The sequence below is a fragment of the Emydura macquarii genome, unplaced genomic scaffold (assembly GCF_026122565.2).
Source record: "Emydura macquarii macquarii isolate MOO-44397 ecotype Brisbane River unplaced genomic scaffold, CSIRO-AGI_Emac_v2 contig_3343, whole genome shotgun sequence".
In the NCBI taxonomy this organism is placed as follows: domain Eukaryota; kingdom Metazoa; phylum Chordata; order Testudines; family Chelidae; genus Emydura; species Emydura macquarii.
Window position 1 is genome coordinate 4,158,479 of NW_027133480.1, and position 23,000 is coordinate 4,181,478.

The following is a 23,000-nucleotide window of genomic DNA, read 5'->3' on the forward strand; positions in this document are numbered from 1 at the left end:
CATACAGACAGAGTATAAAGGCTGTGACAATTTTTCTTTCAATTAAATCAAATTGGAAATAAGTAACTCTTCCTCCTGCAATATTTATTTGAAGCCGTATGATTTCTTCCCCACCCCCACTCTCATGAATGGGCAGTCCCAAATGGTTTGGGTGATTACTGTGATTTTTCAAGCTTGTCACATAATAGGAGCTTCCAGTTCCTGTTCTTGTGAATTCCAAGCCTTGTGTAATCCAGTGCTATTGTAGAGGTTGCTAGCATTGCTGTAGGTAAGAGTCTGTCAGAGTTTCCATTATGAGAGTCTCTTCTGAAGGATTTATTATAACCAGACCTTCAGCAAACTATTTTCCCCATCAACTGCAAAGTGAGGGGAGCTTAAGGCCAGACCAGTGACTACTTCAGAAAGGGAGGAAAGGTAGGGGGGATTGACAGCACTAAAACAGTGCTTTTAATTACACCCCCCGCCCAAGGCCCAGATTTGTAAAGGTATTTAGGCATTGCTATGCACCTAGGACCTAAGTCCCATCAATTGTCAATGAGATTTTTGCTCCTAGGTGCCCAAATATCTTGAAGATGAGATTTAGGCTCAAAAAGTTAAATGTTGCAATATTGAGTGAAGCATTATCTACATACCTCTAAAACTCTAGGCTTCGGTATCCGAGAGACTAAGGGCTAAATTCTACTGTTGGAGAGAGATGTGGGTAAATCTCCCAATTAGCTGCAGATCTTTCCAGAGAAAATCAATCCAAAGTCTTTCCAGCCTGCAGTGTGGATCTCACTGTTTCATTCTAGCTCTGGGAGGGCCTTACAGATATGCAGTGTTGAAACATATAGCATGTTGTTCACCCAATAGCTGGCTCCTGTTGCACATTAATATGAATAATATAGTATTAATTAATAGCACCTGCCATTTATACAATGTTTTTCAGTCATAGATCACTGTTTTTACATCCACTTATTTTTAACTAATGGAGAAAGTGAGGCACAGCAAGGGTAAGACCCTTTTCAAGGTCACACAGTGAATTAGTGGCAGAGTCTAGAATGCAAGCCAGGTCTCCTAGCTCTGAGATCTGTAAATTCTAAACTGAAGCAAGTACTGAGGTTTCGTAGATTTTTGTTCCTATTTCCAAAAAGAACAAGCTCTTTAATAACTCTTTCATTTGAATTTAAACAGAAGATAATCCTAGTTGGGACTAATATATCTGAAACAATGTTCTGCTCCAGAGATTGATCCCAGAAAGATTACTGCAGATGTAATTTTTCAGAAATAGATGTGTGTGTATGTATGTACATGTATGTGTATAAAAAGGGGGAAGCAGTACAAAGGGCAGATGAACCATCAGTCATGTTTACTATCAACAGGTTAGATTCCAAAAGAAAGAAGTTCCAGAGTTTTGTGATAGGTTGCATGATGTCAGTAAAATGAAAGATATAGTCAAATACTTCCTTTTTTTTTTTTTTTTGCTAAGATTTGCTTCTGTTTGTGATGGGGAATTGTTATAAATATCATTGTTTTGAAAATTCTTCTCTTGGCATCTATAGACACAGGGGTGAGCACACAAAATTTAGGGTAGTGTTTTTTAAATAAAATTAGGCATATAAGATGTTTTTACAGTAAACTTTGAAACTACTATGAAACGAAAAGTGGCCAGGCCATGGCTACCTACTAGAGCTCAACTATGCACTTTTGAAAATTCTGCTCATTAGAGAGAGTGGTACAGACTTATATAGAGGTATATCCTTTTGTAAGAGAAAATGCATTTGTGTACATGTGATGCTCAGTGAACATCTCAGCTTTAATAGTCTTTATGTAACATTTAATTCAAATAGGTTCACATGGAAAAAAAATGCTGTTTTGGGGATTTCTCTCTCACTTTCTTAAAGGAAGACTGAAAATTCAACACACAAGGGCTCAAACAAGCTCAGTTCCCATTTAAACCCCTAAATGAAATGGCCAGATGTTCAAAAACCTCAGCATCTCGCGTTGTTCGTTGTTAGGGGGTAGGTTCTCCAGTCTTATTAATGGGAGCAGCTGGCTGTTGTGCACTTATGAAAATTTGGCTTCAGTTTTTTTTCTTTGGTTCATTTCCCTCTGGCCTGTATGATGTTAATGGGATTTAGAGGCCAAAAGTTTTCCCTGATGTATTCAAAGAGTTGAACCACCAGTGGAGATCCACTCGTTTCTTCCACAACTAACAGTATTCCACACCAGATTCCCACTTCATCCCTTTTTTAAACTAAAAAATTCTGAGTGCCATTTGAGAAGCATGTACGATCACCCCAGCAGTGATACCGGCACACCTGAAACTTGCATGTTACATAACTGGTCACATGCATTTCATGTGTGCATAATATGTATCCATCTGCATGAAATAGGCATGTGCAAATGTATTTGTGCAGTTCTACCTAACTTTGAAAATTTGGCCATTAGTTTTATCTGATTTTGGACCATGTACGAGAGAGAATCAATAAAATAAACATTGCTTATATAAAACGGGGGGAAGGGCTGAGACATTGTCTGTGGCTCTGCACATCAGTAACAAGGAAGAGGTGTTACGTTGCTCTGCTTCTTTACTAGTCTGTGCCATACCGTGAGCTACCATTTACTGTACATGGTAAGCTAGGACTATGTTGCCATATTTGGGATCAGGAAGGAATTTTCTTCCAGGTCAGATTGGCAGAGACCTTGTGGTTTTTTCCTCCGTCTTCTGCAGCAAGGGGCATAGGACTCCTACTGGTTTGAAGTAGAGTAAAGGTGGATTCTCTGTAACTTGAAGTCTTTAAATCATGATTTGGGGACTTCAGTAACTCAGAGGTTACGGATCTATTACAGGAGTGGGTGGGTGAGATTCTGTGGCTTGTGATGTGCAGGAGGTCAGACTAGATGATCATGATGGTCCTTTCTTCTCTTAAAGTCTATGGGTATGGAAAAAGGATGACTATTGCTGAATTGTGTCTATTTGATTATGCTTTAGTCCTTGTCAGGTGCTTGGAGATCACCTACCTGTTGCCAATCATTCTGGAAAGTACTACTTTTCTCCCTGATTTCCTTAGAAGCTTCTACACTTTTACACTCTTTTGCCACCGAATCCATGTACACCATGGAACTGTGATCATCTCTGAGCAAGGAAAAGCACCCATTTTTGAGCATGGTAATGTACATATTTTTCACCTACATGCATGCTTTGTGGTTTCCCTGGGAAAGAAGTGACATAAGTTTTCAGGCAAACAGAGCTGCCAAGGACCTAGTTAGAGAATCACTGAATGAGATTAATCACCTAGGAGTAACATGCCATTAATCTCCCAAGAATCGGTCCACATTTTCACAAATAAGTGTCCTACAATGTATACTTCTGGTTCTATGTTTGTATAGCACCTAGCATAATGGGGTCCTGATCCATGACTAGGGCTCATAGCATCACAGTGACACAAATAATAAGTAATAATATTCCCTGGAGTTGTTTAAACATACAATGAAGGTGACGTAACTAATGGTTTTTCACAACAGGACCCAGAGGAAGAGGGACAGGGCTGCTGAGGCTGCTGATTGAATAGTATCCATTGTCAGCCCCAATAGTCTAGAAAAAGTCAATAGTCGGGATGCCTAATGCAGCCCGTGAGTAGCTGAGTAAAAGGTAAAAAGTATAGAAAGTAGCAAATGATTAGGAACATCTATTCACTCAGTGTTGTTATACAAGAGCAAGAGACATTTGGTGAAATTAAAAGGTGAGAAATCCAAACCTGATAAAAGGACGTGTTTTTCCCACACATTGCACAATAACACGGTGGAACTCTTTGCTACAACATAATACTGAGACCAAGAGCTTAGCAATATTTGTAAAAGATTTGTCCATTTATATGGACAAACCAGAGTTAGAATAGTCAATATTTTTAAAAAGTAAGCAGGAGTTTTTGAAGGAATTGAAAAGCTCAAACTCTATTGTCTGCCTGAACCTTTAGTCATGCCCACAATTACTAAAATGTAGGCACAGCTAGTCTCAGCTCCTGTCCATGGCTTTCTTTTGAAAATTTTTAGTTCACCTAAATGTTAGCTTAAGTGCATTAAGGGCTATTTAAGTATCTAGGTTGCATTGAAAATTCTGGTCAATAGTACATACTAGGGTGAATGTATCAACTAATGCATGTCAGCAAGTTGTCTTTCCAAATATGATCTAATTGATATGAGTTATATAATTAAGAGAAGGTAGTTTTAGTGAGCAGTGTGTCAGGTTATAAATTCTCCACTACTATCTCATGGAGAACAATGCTCAAAATTTGTAAAAGCTTCTAGAGTCATTCAAATTAAGCTATTTCCCATTTTGAATATAAAAAGAACTTTTAGACAGACTTTATCTAGAGGATCCCTCCACTAGTAACTAATGGAAGGTTAACCATCTCTTTGTCTTTTTCCTTTCAAGTTTTTTTTTAGAAGAGAAGAAAGAAAGAAGAACACCAAGTTCTTCAAAGGGGCAGGTGTGAGAGAGAGAAAAGAAAAGAAAGAGAATGATGCCCTGGAATGAGGGAATAAGCCTCCCATTGTCTAGATGAGTTCCCTACAGACAAGGACATCCTAGCTAATGCAGTGATTATGGCAAAATGAGCCCAACAAGGGAGAAAAGGCGACATTAAGGTAGTGTTTCTGGTTCATTCCCCAAATCATTCTCATCTGCACAGTAGCAAAAGTATCAGACTTTCACAAAGTTTTTACAATAACTAACCATGCTATCAAATCTTCCAACTCCATTACAGTGTTCAGTGTTACTTGCAAGCTCTCTCCTCTGATTTTATTATCAGAAGCAAAAGAGCCAACATTATTAAAAGAGTGCCAGAGGGGTAGTGACATACATAAAAAATACTATCTGAACAGGCTAGTTGTCTGAAAATGCTACTACATCATGGTTTTGAGAAGGGTGACAGTACTAAACATTCTGGTAGAAGCTTGCAAATCTTCACCCATTTTACCTCCTCCATAAAGTCATGTAAAATATATTGGGAACAGCAGGACAAAGCAATCCACCCAGACACAAATAAAAGAGAAAATACCAACTCAGTGGAACATGTGTTTATGACATTCTAGAAACTCTGGTAGAACAACAGTAAGGGCCTGTTCCCAAAGCCCATTGAAATCAGCCCATTGACTTCATTGGGCTTTGGATCAGGCAGTAAGTGAGCACAAGGTGTATATGTGAATGTGATGTTTTAACTTCTGAGGAGTGGAAGATTATAGAACTTTTATATCATATTGTGAAGGATTTGGAGGATGGACCAAATTCTGCTTTCAGTTAAACCTGTTTAGCCTGGGTGAAACTAATAGGGTTGCTGGGATATAACTGAAAGCAGAATCTGGCCCAGTTTCAGTAAAACTTAGAGTGGCCTTATTCATCTTCATCACTGTTGGGAGAAATACTCTGAAAACCTTAAGTAAAATGTTACTTTGCTCTGTGGTTAACAGATGTTTTATGTAATAAATTATACTGACTTGGGAGGAGATTTTCAAAGGCCCAAATAACAACTAGAGAACCCACTCCTATCTCCTTAATGGAGAATAGTAAAAGTGCAGAAAGATTGAGGCAATGTAAATGAGATCCCATGACTGAAGTGGAAAAGAGGAAAGAAAAAACAGGGAGAAGAACCATGAAGAAATAACTATTCTCTTCCTAATTGTCTGACTTCTCTTGCGTATGTTGCATCAACTTCTCTAAACTACGGCAGGCAGCTGAGAGATATGTTATTCCTGTTATCAAACTACCATAACAGGAAAGGTCCTTTAGATTTTTTTGTCATATGTTTATATAGTGGAAGTTTTATTAAATGACAGTAAAAAGTTAATACAGTGGAATGCTTGGGCATGCTAATTCTTGTTTCACAAATAAAATGTATGATTCACATTTCAATATATAATTATTGTCAAGTGTTTACCTGCTGCAACTATATTATGCAGTATTAATTTTAATGCATCTACAAATTAGTAAGCAGGTCTGAATTCCAAGTGTTAAGAATGAATGATGAGTTTGCAGGTGAACAGCATGTTATCAAAAAATGTCACCATGAAAATCCATCCCAGTTTCTCAGAAATCTGTCTCTTCCTTTTCCATCTTTTCAGCTAAAATGCTAATTAGTGTCTTATTCATTTCCCTCTTTGACTATTTCAGCCTTTTTCTCTCTAGTCTCCCACATTCCCACCTCATTCACAGTGATTAAGTATGTAGTGCAATTTGGAGTATTGTAAAAATCCTGAATAGCTGGGTAGAACTGATGGCTGGAGCCATTAGCCCCAGCAGAATAGTTATACAATCATGGAATGCTATAAGCCCTTCATATCCATAACAATTTGCTGACATTTCTATTAGGTAGGTTTTACAATATTTTTGTGCCAGCGGAGGGCAAACACACTGCCGTACAAAGAAATGAATAAAATCAATACAACCCACATCCAAAGCCTCCACATCTGATGTTTTCACATTTTATTTTCATTTGGTAGATTTGACCCAATTTTCTGAAGAAATCTGCAAATGAAAAAAAAAAAAGTGTGATTCCCCAGAACAAAAAAGAACCAGCTACTGGAAAAAATACAGGAATGAGGGCTAAGATTTCATAGTGCATTGCTGTCTGATACCCTGTGATACTGTGTGAAGACTTAGAGAAACATGAATGAAGAGTGAGATTTTCCTTCCTGGGGTTACAATAGCTATGTTTGTTGAAGAACAAATAGATAAAAGAGAAATGAGGCATGTCTGCTATTAAAAGAAAGCAGGTTTAGCCTTGACATAGTGGAGATGTTCAAGCACAGTGCAAAGTTTTGAAAATATGAACCCTTTAATACTGCTAAGGTCATGACCACCTATGATCTCTGGCACAAAAGTGTTGGTCATGCAAGTTAAAGACGCCGGAGGTAGCTGTAATTTATGCTTCCAACTTGTCTCCATTAAAAAAAAATAATTGCTATGAATTGAAAACTGCATCTTTGATCCAGTTCTACCCCCTTGTCTACCTTTTAAAATCCTGGATGATCTGTTTTAAATCGTAATGTAGTTATTTCATATTTACACCAGTACAATTGTAATCAGACTGTGTCTCATAAAAATGGCGGGTGCCAATGAAGATGGGTAAAGAAAGCTGGATTTTTGGCCAAGTGACTGCAAATGTGTTAATTCCTTCATGGATACCTTCTCATGGAACCTTATCCTCCCAGCAGTGAAAGGGATAAGGTGACAGGTACTGTAATGAAATGAGGTACTCAGTCACATGCTTTTCCCCTTTTTGATGTTCCACTCTAGAGCATCATGCAGTCCTGGAACTTAACCCATTTGTGTAAAATCAAAGGTCTTTCAGAGCCTCCATCACTCCCAATACCTAAAATGTAGGACAGCCTATTGCCCAGGAAGTCACCACATGCTGTAAGAGTGCTCGGGCTTCCCTGCAAATCAAGTTCCCTTTCCTAAGAAAGGTGCATTATTATCTAATTTGCATAGAAAGGGGATGGTAGTTTAAACCCTAAACCTTCTGACCTCTACAGATTTGGGATGAGGCAAGTGCTAACCCCAATAATTACCCTGTTGACACCTCACTCCCAGGGCCTACCACTTCAGTTTGTGATCATGTAAAACGAACATACCGATAAACGAAACAAATCCCATGCTGATTTAGCAAACAAACTGTAGTGCTCAAAGTGACCACATAAAGCCTCAAATTCCACAGGAACAATTTCTCCAAGACCTTCAATAGCCAAGTTGTTAGTGTTAAAGTCAATGGATATTCACACCACCTAAATCCACTGTCCCCGTGACTCATAGAAATCAGCAGCTAAAGTGCCAGTCTCCTGTGAAATCTGAACCACAACTAACAAACCACAAATTTGCTAATACTGAACACAAATAAGCAGAGAGATGGGGGAAGAAGGCTCAGATAATGTGGTGGAAGGTCACTTAGAATCACCTCTGTGTTTTAGCCAGCCAATTTAAGACCCTGTTGAAAGTGTCTGGATAGCCAAATGAGAATTCCTTTCTTAGCAGAGTTATCGCATTCGCTGACTAATGTAACAGGGCAGCTCAGGGCTCTTCCCCTTATTTCCACCTTGGCAGGGAAGGCCAGAAAGAATATCTTCATGCCTCAGTTTACCTCTCAGCAAGATGGGAATAATAATACTTACTCATCTTTGTAAAATACTTTGTGAAACTTGAATGAAAAATACTGCATAACTGCAAAAATTATACCATGCTATTATACCACTTCCAGACATGTATTATCATGCAGGTACTGAACACTATATCAGTGCCTAGCATTGTAGGTCAGAGCATCCAAAATGTGTTACTCTATCCCCTTAAATTAAAGAAAAGAAAATAAGTGCAGATACAGGATATATATAAATCAAGTCCTGTTTATTTTTAAAAACTGATTGAAAGGTGTCAATCCATAATCTGGCTAATTAGGTCCATACAATCCATCACAAGACCTACTGAGTTGTAGAGATGAAACCTGTGTGGGGAAGGGAAAGCATTTTCTCTCTGACCAGTGGAGCACCATCACAGATTGCTGCCCTAATGGACTAGCCTGCAGGAGAAGCTGGCCATCTAAGAAAGTGGCTTTGTTAATTAGGGTAAAAAGTCCTTAACTGGGAGAAGATGCAGCTAAATGGGAAAGTGACTGTGCTAAGGTGGAACCATGGAAGCCAATTATCTCATTATTCAGAGCAGCCTTGCTATAAAAGAGGGCAAAGGGGCACATCTTTTTCTGTCTGTTCTGAGGCAAAACACAGAGTTGTGTTATAAAGGATAAGCTGCTAGTATTTCTGTAATATGCTGAGTGTTTTGGTTTAAGCTGCTTTGTTTTCTGGTCTGATCATACAGTACCGAATATTAAGGTCAGTCTTTCTATTTACTTATTTCTGAGATGACTTAGAGTGTCAGTTCATGATAAGCCTGTAAAATTCCATTCTGAAGCAAGAAGCTATTTTAAAGTATTGCATGGGAATGCTAATTGTGAGACTCTGGTAAAATTCTGGTCTTTCCTTCCTTAGTCCACATTTGTGGTTCAAAAACTGCTATACTGATATTTTGAAAGTCTATTATTACAAACAATCCCCAATTGCTTTCAGATAACGCCTTGTACTCCTTGTGTAGTTCAGAGTGACTTTTTAATGGACTGAATTGTAAACTCTGAAGTAAGCTTTAAACAAAGGTGGCAGGTGTGTGTACGTAGGAAAATTGTACCGGCTATATATACGTTGGTGTAGGTAAATCAATATTAAAGTGATGATAATACACACCTATGTGGATGCTCTTATTCTAGAATAAGAGTGGCTTTTTTTCAGTTTAGCTTCAGTCCTTTTCCTAAGTGAAATATGCTGAATTGAAAAAAGGCACTCTTATATTGGAATAAGAGTGTCCATACAGAGTGTTATACCACTAAAACTATAGCACTCCTAATTCACAGCCTCCCCTATATTGATAACTTATAGACTGTAGACAAGCCCTGATACATCTGAAACTGTAACCAGTTGTAGTGTTACTCTACTATAATAAAAGTTTTTCACAAAAAGTTAATACATTGTCATCCTGATAGCTGTCTTTATTCTTTTTCATTATTAAAAGATACATAGTAGCAAAGATATGGATGTACTGACTAGTGTGTGTTTTTCTCACAGCACCCTATATTTTGTTTTCTCTTGCATTTATTTTTGTGAATTTAATGTTGGTGAAATGTGCCAGTGTATTTGGTACTCCAAGAGAATGAAACCCTCGTTCATCCACAGAACAGGCACCACACACAGGTGTTGCAATCTTCCCTATAATGCCCTGGCTGAAGATTGATCTGGAGGGCACTAATTATAGGGATGAGAGGTGAGTTCAATCTTCTGGCCCATTCATTCATTTTCTCCAAAAAATTCTTTGCTTATAAAGAAAGAAACAAATACAAAGGCATAAATGATGGAATTGCTAAAGTATACTCGTATATCACTTCGCGTTCATACAGGAAGACCATATCACTGTCTGTAGTGGCAATGGTATTGCGCCATAGATTTCAATAACAAAGAACATGTAGGGGAAAGAAGAAACAGCAGGGAAAAGTAAAAGAAAAGTTCTTCAAATCTGAATTATTCTAAGTCCTGGTCCAAAAACATCACTAATCATATTTTTAAAAATACGTTTCAGAAGCTTTTAAACTGTCATATTTGCATTTCTAGGATGTCCTATAAGTCACCGTATTTTAATTAAAACATGTCATGTCATTTTGTAGTTCTTGCATTACATTTTCATAAATAGTAATTTCCTATGTGTTAATCCCTAGTACAGGAATGCATTTTAAAATCTTTGTAATTAATAGCACAATGAAGATCTATTTACTACATACCGAGTTATGGATTGCAGGTTCCTAGGCACTTGGTAGTCTTGTATTGTTCATATAAATAATTTGTCCCCAGTATTGCCTTATTTTGCCATCTGAGCATAAGATGGATAGAGAAATGTTTTATCCCACCTCTACCACAGGTATGGCCACCATATGTCGCACCCACAAAAGACAGCTGGTGGCACAGGGAAATGTGGGTCAAGAATGAGAGAGGTATCTAGCATAAGCAGGAGTGCTGGGGGGAGGGAGAGAGATGGATTTTGGTTGCTAGAGCATGGTCAACCAAAGCTGAAAACAACTATGAGCCAAATCAGCTGGGAGGAAGAACTTAATCAGAAAAATGAGAATGATTATTGGGAATTGCTTAAGAACACTTCTCTAGATGCCCCAAAAGCTACAATCCAACAATCAAGGAAGAAGACTATATTGGTTTAAAAAACTATCTGGTTTAGAAGGGAAGAGAAAGTGGCTAGATAAATAATAGTAATGAATATACATCAGAAGCTAAGAATTTTAAAAATTGATAAGGGAAGTAATGGGACACAAGGAGAAATCTATGGCCAGCAGAGTTAAGGACAATAAGGAGGTGGATTCTTTTTTTGTTTTTTGTTTTTTTAAGTATAGCATGAACAAAAGGAATCTTAACCAGATTGTTGATGCATTACTAGATGGAAATGGTAGAATTATTAATAACTGAGAAGGCAGAAGTGTTCAATATTTCTATTCTGTATTTGAGAAAAAAACAGTGGAGATAGTAATATCATATAAGACGCTTTCTATTCCACTAATATCTCAGTAGGATGTTAAACAGCAGCTACTAAAGTTAGACATTTTAAAATCAGCAGGTCCAGATAAACTTGCATCCATGAATTTTAAAAAACCTGAGTCGGGAGATGTTTTTGCAGACCGGAAGCAAGCTAATGTTAAGCCAATATTTTAAAAGGGTAAATTGGCTGCCCTGGGTAATTATAGGTCCGTCCATCAGACCTGGATTCTGGGCAACATAATGGAGCAGCTGATATGGGACTTGAGTAATACAAAATAAAGGGAGGGTAATAAAAATGCCAATCAATATGGGTTTATGGAAAATAGATCCTGTCATACTAACTTGATTACTTTGAGATTACAAGTTTGGTTGATAAAGGTAACAGTGTTGATACAATATACTTACCCTCTTGTAAGGTTTTAGTACCCTCTGATGTTTTGGTTAAAAAACTAGAACACTATAAAATTAACATGGTCCCTGTTAAATGGATTAAAAGCTGGCTAACTGATAGGTCTCAAATGTAACTGTAAATGGAGAATCATCAAACAGGTGTGTTTCTAGTGCGGTAACTGGCAGGGGAGTGCACAAAGGGGGCAAGCAGGGGCACAGCCCCCCCCAAATAATCAGTGGGGGGCATAGAACTCCTTTGGCCCTGGAGGTGGAGGAGAAGAGGGAGCTCCTGCTGGAGCTAGGGTGGCAGGGGGAGGGGAAAAGCAAGCTGCTGCCAGGGCTAGTGTGGTGCGGGAGGGGAGGGACAAGTGATCACCTCCCAGAGTAGGGGAGGGGGGCTGAGGCATAGAAAGTGCCCCTCCAAAGGGGTCAAATTTAAATTCCTGTTCATGCCCTTGCCCCAAGGGATTGGTTCTTGACCCTATATTATTTAACATTTTTATTAATTACTTGAAAGAAAACACATCATCACTGATAGTTTGCAAATGACAAAAAAAAGTGGGGGAGTGGTAAATAATGAAGAGGACAAGTGACTGATTCAGAGCAATCCTGATTGCTTGGTAAGCTGGGCTCAAGCAAATAATATGCATTTTAATATGGCTAAATGTAAATATATACATCTAGGAAGAAAGAATATAGGCTACTCATGTGATGGAGGACTCTATCTTGGGAAGCAGCGGCTCTGAAAAAACATGGTAGATAATCAGCTGAGCCTGAGTTACTGGTGTGATGTGGTGGACAAAAGGGCTAATACAATTCCTGGCTGCATAAACAGGGAAATCTTGAGTAGAAGTAGAGAGGTTATTTTACCTCTGTATTTGGTAGCTGTGACCACTGATGGAATACTATGTCCGCTAGTGGTGTCTCAATTCAACAAGGATGTTTTTACGTTGGAGAGGGTTCAGAGAAGAGCCACAAGAATGATTAAAGGACTGGAAAATATGCCTTGCAGTGATAGATTCCAGGAGCTAAATCTATGTACGTACGTATGTACATACACACATGCACACAAGGGGAAACAAATATGTAATAATGAGCTCTTCAGTCTAGTAGAGAAAGATATAACACTATTCAAGGCTGGAAATTTAAGCTAGACAAATTCATACTGGGGAAAAATGTGTGAATTTAACTGTGAGTAATTAAACATTGGAACAATTTACCAAGGGGCTGGTGGATTCTCCATCACTGACCATTTTTAAATCAAGACTGGATGTTTTTCTAAAAGATGTGCTGTAGGAATTATTTTGAGGAAGTTCTATGGCCTATGTTATATGAGAGGTCAGACTAGATGATCACAGTGATACCTTCTGGCCGTGGAAGCTATGTGTATGTGAGAGATGATTTGGCTTAGGGGCCTAGCTACAGGGGGGTGTTTGTGGTTAAGAATCCTGTGCGGAGGGGGAGGCACCTATATCTGGCCATCAGCCAGGCACACCATAGCTGCTTAGCTGCCTAAATGCCCTGCTTCTCTCTCAGCCCCTCTTTCAATCTTGGCTACCTTAGGAAGCTCCCCAGTCAGCTTGCTGGCTTCTGAGGATCTCTTTCTTAGGTGCCTAATTCTCCCCATTCATGGTAAGGGATAATGGGAAGCCTGGGCATCTAGCTTTGGGTTGGCGATTCAACTGAGGGGCAGGATCCCTAACAGTTAACCGATGCAATGCAATGCTGACCAAAGCAACACCTATGTACCTTTACAAATCTGGGTTTGAGTTATGAAATCCTGCATGAATCAACCAGTTGGAATTAGGGGCACTCGCCCTTTCCCAAAGGGCATTTTGCATCTTGTAGGCTTGGCTCCTAAATCCACATCTTTTGCAATAGAGCAGACATCCAATATGTTTTATGTTATCTTCTAAATTAAACTTATTTTAATTTTATCCTTTTGATGTTCTTTCTGTAAATTCAAGAAGCTTGTTCCATTGATTTCCATTAAGCTGCACAGGAAACTAGTTTTGTTTTAACAACGGAATTGATTAATTTGGTTATGACTACTCCTTAACAGAAGAACATGGGTTAGAGATTACATGGGAATTCCCATTCTTGACTACTCCATGGAAACCGCCAGCAAAGAGACCAGTTAGCATCAGTTGTCACAGTGGTTTTTGTGGTCTGGACACACAGACCTGGACTGAAACCATCAACTCTCTTTACACAAGCCATTGTGGAGCCATTAGATAACTTTTGAATGACATCTGGCCACTACTTTGCTCTATTTAAACTTCTGATCTGCAGGAAAAGGCTCAATAGCTAGCACCATTATCTCAATCCCCACACTGAAAAGAAACAGGGTCTTCCATTAGTGTTTCTTATGATATTCTCTATAGTGGGATAAAGGGAGAGGAGAAATTTTTGAGATTGACAAGTCTCTTATATTGCTCATATAATGAGCAAATCCTGTAGTGAAAGTTCTCAAGATGGGGGGAGGGAAAGTGGGGGAGACACAATCTGTGGATGAGAAACTTAAATGAAAGGACCACAGGTTAACTTGTTGCCAGGGATTTTCAACTTTTTACTGTAGAGTCTCAAACCAAATATGTGTAAAATCAAGGCTATTGTGCCTGGTGGAATTGCATCAAGGTACACAAGTCAGATGTTTGTGGATTTTAGAGAATCATTTCCTAGCAAATCCAACAAAATCCTTATGTTTCTTTATTTGTAGACAAAAAGCTATGCAAATAGTGTAGTATCTTCAAGAAGAAGATATGAGGCATCTGCAAAGATAATGTTCCATTTGCATTTTGAATGGGGTCATCAGAACCACTAAACTTTACTCTGATTTAAAATACATGCCGCTCAGTTAAAAACATTTTCCATGTTCTTTGCAGAGGGACAATAGGGGAAGCTTAGAGAGAATTCAAGGTAAATCACATTGCAACATGTCATCAACGCATTATGTATAAACATGTAAAAATCACACATGGCCACACAAATACATAGAGACAGTTCCAGTTTTAGAACAAACAAGTTGAATAACAAAAATTTAAAATCACAATTTTATGAAGAGGAACTGGCTCCTGACAGCAGTGGTTTCCTTAAACATTTATTGAACCACTTCCCAAAAGATGTAACATTTCCCATGTTTTCCTTATATTTCACAACACATCTCAGTGCTCACAGTGTGAACTTTACCGATACTGATTTTTAGTGGATTACTGGAGGTGAGCCAGGAGGCAATGACTTCCAGGCATCTCTAGTTTCCAAATTTAGATTTCCCCTGACATCCAACCAGCCTGTGCCACTGCTGATGAATGTCCACACAAGAGAGGACTTGGCAGAACACACAACTATGCTCATTCAAAGGGTTTTTGTCACTTGGGTCTTGCAAATGTGTATGATCTGTAGAACTTTTGAATTGATGAAGACAAACAAAAAGATAAGAAAGGGCAAGACATTTTAATTTCGCCATTCAGAAATCAGCCAAGATAGGTACACTGCAAGAAGAGATTTTTGGCACTCTGTGTGTCCAGCTCTAGAATACCTATAATCCATGGGACTGAATTATGTGAGCTGGTCTTGATGTATCTGTTCTGATCCCAGGAAGCATAGAAGTATACATAATCAAGAAGCCTGCCAGCACAACATGAAAAGTGATAGAAACAACCAAGCTTTCTGTGCTTAATGGAGCTTCTTTCCATATTCCCCTACTGCCAGCTAAGGACAAGCATAGGGTTGGGAATGAAAAGTCAGGGTTTCTAAGGGTTTATTATATACTGTGCTATTACAATATAAACTAATTTAATTTTGTTTATATTTGTATGTATCATGATTCTTTTTTAATAACAAAACAATGCACAGTATGTATATTATGTGTGCAATATTCTATCATTTTATCCTAAGCTGTTTTAGTAACTGCCCCGGTCCATGTAGTCAATGTCACTCTCTCTCTGTGTCTTTCTCCATGACTTCTTTACTCTCATGAACACTTATGTGCTTCCAGTTGGTGGTCCTAGATACAAGAGATGGACTTTCTAATGTTTTGTTAAATGAGAAATTTGGGATCTGTATAGACCTTGAGTCAGGTTGGCTTCATCTTTCATCATTGGCCATCTCATGCAGCTCAGTATATGTGCATACCAAAAATCTGTTCTTTGTGCATGATCCACAAAGTTTTGTGTCACATATTCCATGTCCAAATCTAAAATCTGGAAACCCCTTGTTCAGACAAATGTTGAGTTTTCTTTTCTTTCCATCTTCTAAACTAAAGTTGGGGAAGAGAGAGAGAGAGAGACTGAACTTTCATACCAAAATTATCACTGACCCCAATTCATAATATTCCTACCACAGTAGTCCCACAATTCTCCTCCACATATTCTTATGCTAAGGACACTTCACCACCTTTGTTGTATCATTCCTTATGCAGAATTGTTTGATTGGTTTTTGTGAGCAATGCATACAGTGAATTTTCCTCGTTTTCCCCCCTGTTCTGAAGTGTCCATTCAAAATTGATTGAATAGTTTTATGCACACAAATTTCAGCTTACAGGTTGTTTGAAAATGGATCATAGTGGGCACAGTCATTAAATAATATTCAGTATTCATGATATGAGCTGTGTGTTTGGTCATTTAAGTCACATAGTAATGTTTCTAGTCTCTGACTGAATAATCTAACCTTCAGCTTTTGCCTAAAATTTAGTCTGTGAATGAATTTAGCTTCTTGACTTAGTGACTTTTGACTCTGGTTATGAAATTTGCTTTTCATGAACATTTGTATGAATAAAATTTCATTTCAAGAAAAATGAAGAGGAAAGGGTGCCAACATGGGCAAATTGAAATGCAGTACAGGATATGCAACAGAGCAGTATTTACCAACCCCGAGTGTTCAAAAATCAGTGCTCCAAAAGTATGAGATTGGGTTAAAATCATGGGATTTTTAAAAATGTGTTTTTGTTTGCTTTCTATTTTTGAATATTTAATATGCACTGGTGTCACATTTTCAAGCTTTTCTTTATAAAATTGATGACTAGTAATGTTTTTCAAATGAAAGCTGAGATGCTCATGTAATTGCTTGCCTTCAGAAGCTGAAGCCTTTGAAAAACACTTAATATCATAAGACTCATGATAGATCAGAAAATTGGCAACAATGAAAATATGTTGCAAATACTTTTTGCCCTTCTTTGCCTAGCTCTGCTTACAGATAATTGACTGTATAGGACCATTTTAGGTATAAACATTGCTCAGATCAAGTCTGAGTCAAATTCAGGCCTGGTATATTCAGATAATATTCCATGATTTCAGTTACAAAAAGGAAGGCAACATCATTTGGATCAATATGCATAGAGTTAGGGGTCTGCAAGTCCTGAGTTCTAATCGTGTTCTGCCAGTGATTTTCTATGTGGCCTTGGTCAGTCATATAATCTTTCCACTTAATTTTCTCCATTGCGTTATGAGGATAGAAGTTGTAAGCAGGTGAATATCTGTTCCGTGCTTTGGAGATGAAAAGTGATATATAAATGCTAAGTGTTATTATTGGTGACTTAGAAATGACTGTGTCTATGTCCATTCTCCATTCAGCACAGTGGTTGAAGGTGGTATAGGGCTTCAAGAGGCTGATTACTGCTGCCTGATTCAGCACCCTTGACCTTGGAATCGATTTGAGAACAGCCCTGGGAGCTGCTCTAACTTATGCCAGTAGAGATCAAAGTAACAGAGCACTGCTCTGCCACATCAACACCTCACTCCTCGCCTCACTCACTGCTTCCTATGATGGAATGAAGGGGTGGCCGGCACAGAAGCCACCCCTAGGTTTACCCTTCTGCAAAGGGAATTCTTTGCTGGCCATCTACAGCCAGAATCAGGCCCACAATACTAATTACAACCCTGTGCTAAACAACTCTCTATTGAATCAATGTAAACAGTCAATTTACAGTAGTGTTCAAAATTTTAATTTTTTTAATTGGTTGGTGGAAATGCATTGGGCTGGATTGTAAATCAATGCGTTTCACTTTGTCTTAATAGTATTTTTAATTACGATTATTATATTTATAGAACTAACATTATGATAGTCCAATATTGTAGTATGTTAATACTATTAACCACACTTAACTGGAAACAGGAAGGGGAGAGCAGCTAGTGGGGTGGCAAGTTTTCATCTGAGTCTCTCTTCACAACTTCTTAGGTCATGTATGTTGAGGAAACTTTCTGCCAAGCATCAATGCATTTATGAGACTAAAATGTCAAAATTTACCAGTTGTGTTGGCCAGGCTAGAGGGTGATCTTTCCATAATACTTGGCCTACTGGTCAGCTTGGAAAACCTCTTGTGTAAAATGGAGTGGGAATGGGGTCAGGGAGGACAAGGGTAAACATATACTACACTCTGTGTAAAAGGAGACAAAACTGAATTCTTTTTTTGCTTCTGCAATGAACATATCATTCAAAATCTGGAATATGTCATTCATAGTCTTATGTCTTTGAGTCCGGAGTTAATAAGGGCTTAAAACCCTTTTGGATGCTACCTAATGATGACTTGTTAATGGGCTTACTTGATCACAGGACATTATTACCTCCTCTGAGGAATTTTGTTATGTCAAGCTGTAAATATTTATATGTAAATACAATCACTTCAAAATAGATGGGGAAAAAGCCTGTTGAAATGGTCATGTAACAAATAAATAAAACAAGAATCTGTATTTAGAAAATGTCAACATCCATGTTGGTGTGCGTTACTAAGCTAATCCATTCAAAGACTTGTTAAAGGCATGTGAGTAAGAAGAATGGTGCCTAGCAGTCAGCAGAGTGCAGGAGGAATTATAGAGGAATGAAAGGACTATCTCTGCTTCTCTACAATAAAGTCCCCAGGCAGGAAAGCAAGTTCTTAAGACAGTGACAAGCCTGGGCAGAAATGGCAGGTTGTAAGTCTGCATTGTAAGGGGGGGCAAAAAGTTCTCTCTCTCTCTCTTTTTCTTCACCTGATATTCGTGACAGGGAGTAAGAATATGGTCTTAATAGATAGTAATAATTTTTTGCCTTGTTACTAAATGGATTTGACCAAGCTGTTCTTGTTTCTGAAATAGGTGCACTGAGCAATAGGCATGTTGAAAAGTTTATACTTAAGGGAGCTAGTAGTCAATCTTGAAACAACAGAAAGGGAAGTTTATTCAGATAGATAGGAACGGCTGGTAGAATTCAACCCATCTGATTTCCTACTAAGACCCTATATGTCAATTATAGCAAATTTCACAGCACAGAGTTGTATCTCATAGTGTGCTTGGTGGGCAGTGGAAAACTGCTTGCTTGTTCATATAGAAAGGAAATTTGTTATTTGTTTTCTGTCTTTTCTCTTTCTGTGGACACTTAGTTAACAATGTACAGTACAGAACCGGCTAAAACACTGAGTTGATTACTATACAGTGTACTATATACTATACTATACTATTAGTACTATACTATTATACTATAGTAATACTATATAATATATATTACTGAGTAATTACTATATAATTTCATGCCATTTCTCAAAGACTTGTAAATGTGATTGTCTGAACATTTCCTATTTCTAGTGTGTCTGTTTAACACTTACTACATATTTATTAGTGTCAAGTTGTTTAAAAATCAAACATTGTTTTTCCATCACAAAACGTTTGTTTATGGAATAAGTATGCATATGAATATATTAGATGTAGTTGGAAGCAAAATATTGGCAGAAATTAGACACATGCAAAAAGGTTAAGGTGATGCTCTGGGTTTATTAAACATACAGTATCTGCATAATGCTTACAAGTGTGTGCCTTAAATAAAGGAAAGGTAACAGATAACACAGTATTGTACTCCTTGTTTGTAAATGCTGTGTCTGTCTAGTACTTCTTTATCTCTCGTGTCGATTACATTATCTCACTTAACTGTTTCATGTTCCCATGGCTTTTCAAATTTAAAGGATGCCCTAGAAAGAAGTGACACTCACCGATGTCAGGGAGGCCCCACAGTACACTAGATTTAATGACATCAGCTAACATAACATTAGCCTGGTCAATACTTGCTGCGAAATTTGGTGGCAGTTGATGGGAGATAACGCAAGCTACGTAGAGTAGCTTCCATATCTCCCATCAATTTCCTAATTAGCGCGGTGTCCCCACTATGCTGCGCCGATGGGAAATGCCTTCCATTGACGCAGCGTTAATCTTTTTGCGTGGGTGGTCTTATTCAGTCTTCACTCAGTGCCGCTGTGAGTGAAGACAGACCCATAGCCTGTTTAAAATCTATTGATGGATTCTGTCAGGAAGTGTGTTGGGGATAAAGGTGGGGATGTGTGAAAATTGTCCAAATTTCAACAGCTGGAATAGTCTGACTGTTCTATTGCAAAAGGCACCCAACATTATCTGGTTTAAAGACGTTCTTAACTATTTACCTTAAGATGCCTTGTTGGTGTAAAATCAACTGAAATTGTGACTGTTCATTGCTGATGGTTGTCTGCTAGTTTAGGCTGAGTGTCCTGATTATATTGTTTGTATTGTACAGAAGAATGCTTGAGTAACATGGTAGAGAGCTATCCCCCTGGAACTCTTGCAAATTGAGATCTGTATCTCTTGAGGCTATCCTAGTAAGCAAAGTTGTAAATAAGTAAAATTAATAATCTAAAGTGCAGTTGGGGTCAGAAGAATGATGCTATAAAAATGATGACATGTTTGGGTGCCATATTTATTCCCCCTCAATATTTCTTTTTTAAAATGCCTTACTTTATAGAGCAAAACAAGACTTTCCTAACTGCAAACTCAAGCAGGTATTTGCAAATGACTTTTCTGCTTCTTACATCTTCAACAACCATAGAGATGTTTCATTCAAAACTTAGCTAGAATGCAGGTTCACGATGCTGATAGAGAACAGTGCATAGAACATAATGCATGAGAGAGAACTGTATTGATTGTTTGTCCAGTCCTGACAACATTACATTCTTCCCTTTAAAAGCAAATTAAGCAGATCTGTCTAGTGCTGCACACCATACAGAGAGAAGATATTTACAGTAAAGAGAGGTCATTTTCACCGAGTTACTTTTCTGACCACATCTTTTTACAAATGTTTCTTGATCTATTCATTTGGACTGAACTTCAGACCAGTTTTTATTCTGAACCACTAATCTCATTCTTAATGCTAGTGAGAAGTTCCTTCTGTACAAGTACTTTTAATTTGGTTGTAAACATCGGCTCTAATTAGTTAAACATTGATTCATTGATTTGCATTGTTGTCACATGGATGGGACAAACTTATCTCTTGTTGAAGCTGCTAAGTTTTCTCTTTCACCTAGTGTTGGCATTGAGAGTGGCAACAGTTTTTGCCCCATTTCCTGGGGACCAGACAGTGGCATGTCTTTGCTTTCAGTGTTTGACTGAGTTAGGTAGCAAGAAGGTCAATTCAGACAAAATTGAGGTTATGATGTGAGGGAAGGGAAGCATCTAGAAGATATTGTGAAAGATGAAGCCATATAACTCTCCCTTGCTATTGAGTTTCTCAATTTGTGGGTCCTCTGACTATTGCTGCTACCTGAAAATACATGAGCAGCTGAATAGCCAAGACTTTTTGTTCTTCGTCTGTGCCACAGTAGGAGGTTTAAGATCTCCTCTCTGATATTGACCTCACAGATGCAGATTTCACCACTGTTAACTATATTTTTGTAAGTACTGCAATGTGCTATATGGGTTTACTCTTAACTCTTAGCTAATGCAGAACACACCTGCCTGTGTGCCTCCTATGTGGAACATATTACCCCAGAGATCTGCAGCTTGCACTGGTTACCAGTTTGTCTCCTGATGCAATTCAAGGAACTGTCTTTAATCTATAAAACACTATACAAACACTAGTTTGGGGTCTAGTTACCTCTCTGTGCATTCCATCATTTTCCTTGTCCACCTTCCTAACAGTTGTGTGATCAGACTTCTGAAACAATAGATTTATAGGAGATTCACTCCAGTTTTACGTAACGGCTTTGTTTCTAGGTCTAGTTCATTATGTTTAAAATTCAAGGAGGGGATTGCTTAGTGGGAACACTGAGGGATTGATTCTTATGGGCCTAGATTAATTTAGAACAATCTAATTACTTCAGTACAATTATTCCAGATCTCCATCTCTTAATATTGCTGAATAGTCCAATTTAACTCCCGAATGATGACTCAGTGAAAAAAGGTGCGAGTATGTGCCTTTATATTCTTTGACCATGGAGATCTGTAGACAATTTATGAGAGGTATGGAAGCCATACATGAACTTTTTCAGACAGAACAAAAAAAATGTTATTGAGTCTGATATAGATGAACTGCTGTGGGAGCTTTTCTGTATACCAGTGACATTTGTCTCTTGTGATCATTGTGATGGTGGAACTGGGAGGGTTAATATGAGGGGCAGCAATTTGTTCTGTATGTGAAATGTGTGTGCATATGTGGGAGTGGTTTTATGTTTCTTTGTTTTATTTATTTATCTTTAAAACTTGAGGTTTAAGATACTTAATCTGACCATGAGACTGTTGTGCTATATTCACTGTGCCTAAATCTTCTTTACTGCTTCATGATGCTTTCGTGCATTGGATACGTTCTATAATTATGTCCATCCATGAGCCCCCAAAAGTCCTTTAAAATAATAAAATGATTATATTAACATTATGTAGTAATATACACACTTTGAACCTGAAATTTTGAAAGTTACAGAAACTCTGCATGCAGATACGTAAATAGTGTATGAAAAGTTAACTAATCTAGTTAAACTGGTTTTAAATAAGGCACATTACTGAAAGCAATTAAATTTATGTAGTCAATCTGCCTCATAAATCTTATCTATCTGCTAAGTCCTATGAAATGTTGAACAATGCCCATGGTTTTTTGGTTTTTTTCCCCCCAACTATAGCCCACAATGGATGGGAACTTCATCAAAGAATGTATATGTTGTATTCTCATCTTTACATTGATAATTTGTCCAAGGAATGATTCCTTTTGAAAATTAGACTGCTCAGAAATTAAAATATGAAGCATTCAACAAAACATTTTATTGTTTTTTATTATCTTCATACTTTGTTTGCTTCTATCTAGGGCTTGTTGCCATTTACCTCTGAGGATAATGTAAAATATTAATCACCTTTATCATTCAGCCAAACAGATACTTCTTCCTTCTGGGAAACTGGAAGAGACCTGTCTTTGGCTGGGGCATTCCCCCTTATAGATGGTTGTCATCACAAGGGTTCTGGTTGTATTTCCTGCTTCCATATGCTGGAAGGAAATCTCAACACTGTGGGCTCACATTTTAGGCTTTTAGAGAGAAAAAATTAATCTGGAATTTATTTTATATAGATTAAAATTATACAGGATAAATCAGAGTAACTCATATCCCAGTGTGCAAACTATGCCTAACCTGCTCTTTTGTCCAAATCAGACACTAGTAATGGTGCAAAATGTGAGTAATCATCTGGTGTGAAGATAGGTACAGTACTTAATCAGCCATGAATTGGTACTGATTTGCATAGTTC

General features: G+C 38.0%; 1 long non-coding RNA gene across 2 annotated transcripts in view; it reads left to right on the top strand.

Moving 5' to 3' along the window:
* Window positions 1-8,745: 8,745 nt before the first annotated feature.
* LOC137143552 (uncharacterized) overlaps window positions 8,746-23,000 on the top strand; it is a 39,298-nt gene continuing 25,043 nt past the window's right edge. For both annotated transcript variants that reach the window (XR_010917197.1, XR_010917196.1), the window contains exon 1: window positions 8,746-8,859. This is a non-coding gene — a long non-coding RNA (uncharacterized lncRNA). The remainder of the gene's footprint in view (window positions 8,860-23,000) is intronic.